The sequence below is a fragment of the Capsicum annuum genome, unplaced genomic scaffold, assembly GCF_002878395.1.
Source record: "Capsicum annuum cultivar UCD-10X-F1 unplaced genomic scaffold, UCD10Xv1.1 ctg57394, whole genome shotgun sequence".
NCBI lineage: Eukaryota > Viridiplantae > Streptophyta > Magnoliopsida > Solanales > Solanaceae > Capsicum > Capsicum annuum.
This window is the reverse complement of record NW_025865892.1, coordinates 1-1,404: the sequence shown is the minus strand read 5'-3', so window position 1 is coordinate 1,404 and position 1,404 is coordinate 1. Positions and strand designations below refer to the sequence as shown.

The following is a 1,404-nucleotide window of genomic DNA, read 5'->3' as shown; positions in this document are numbered from 1 at the left end:
GGTCATCTTTTCTTTCAACTTAAATCCATTCTTATGGAAATCAAGATAGTTTACAACACAAGTTGAACACCTTCTCATTATCTCAAAACAAATGAAACAATTTGTGCATAGTTATTCATGATAGTCTCAAGCTTTTAACAGTTCATAAAATCACGTCACAACTTACGAAATCCGTGGAATCTGTAGTAAAACAGAATATTGAATGTTCCATGCTATCATTAATTTCTCAATGTTAACATCACACGAAAGTAGAGTTTAAAGCACTACATCACAATCTCCACAATTCTTTTATAACAAATATAAAATCCTCAACAATCTTGAAACCAAATTCGTGTGAATATATATATACTTCTGCAGTAGTTGTGTTTAGTTTTGAATGAAATTGTTGATGTGCAACATAAGTTGTTGCCCCAGGCTCTGGGGATGGGTGCTTTTTTACTAATTGCTTAAATGTGCAGATGAATGAAGCTGCAATGATTGCACTTGAAGATAAATTGACAGCCAGCAGCTATGCCAAAAATCAGCTTTTGAAATGCTCGAAATTGATTGTTTCTTTCCATCATAAGGCAGCAATTGGGAAGCTTACTGCCGTGCACCGAAAGTAGAGCACTTCTAAATATGGCAATGCTGCAAGCTGTGAACCGGCTTCTTTTCTATTAGAAGTCTGGTTCTAGGATAAGAACACATAAGGAGGAACAACATGCGTCTTATCCAAGAACCAGGCTACTAATAGAAAAGAAGCCGGTTCACAGCTTGCAGCATTGCCATACTTAGAAGTGCTCTACTTTCGGTGCACGCCAGTAAACTTCCCAATTGCTGCCTTCTAATGGAAAGAAACAATCAATTTCGAGCATTCCAAAAGATGATTTTTGGCATAGCTGTTGGCTGTCAATTTATCTTCAAGTGCAATCAAAGGGGAAGGGGGGTGGGAAGGAAAATGGGTGGGGCAATAAAGGCAGGTAAAACAAGAGGGTTAACACAACAGATTAACAAACCAGTGCTAGGTCCACTCCACTAACATTTTACAGGCATCATCTCTTCCCATGGTCATTAAGTGGACACTAGCATCTATAGGTTTTTTCTGGCCAAGAGCTATTACAATTAGTCCGCGTTCATCTGGACTAGGTAGAGGGATATATAGAAGTCTCCCAGGTCCATGACTTCAAGCCTGCAAATATGATAGTAAGAACAAGAACCAAAAAAGGATGGATATCATTTACTTCCAATCCTCAACCACAGACACAATTAACCAGAAGAACGAAAAATACCTATTTGTATCAGCACCGTCTAGTTCTATAAGTAGCTGCAATAATTACAGAAGTTTCATATTTGCAAAGGTTAAGAATAAAATGTCAATTTTTGTCAAGAACATATGCCCAATCATAGAGACCTGATTCAAAAGCC

At 37.7% G+C, this 1,404-nt stretch overlaps 1 long non-coding RNA gene across 1 annotated transcript; it reads right to left on the bottom strand.

Moving 5' to 3' along the window:
- Positions 1-264: 264 nt before the first annotated feature.
- LOC124893313 lies at positions 265-1,396 on the bottom strand. Its single transcript, XR_007050651.1, has 2 exons — positions 1,269-1,396; positions 265-1,168 (listed from the first exon to the last, which is right to left on the bottom strand). It is a non-coding gene; the product is annotated as an uncharacterized LOC124893313 (long non-coding RNA).
- Positions 1,397-1,404: the final 8 nt, after the last annotated feature.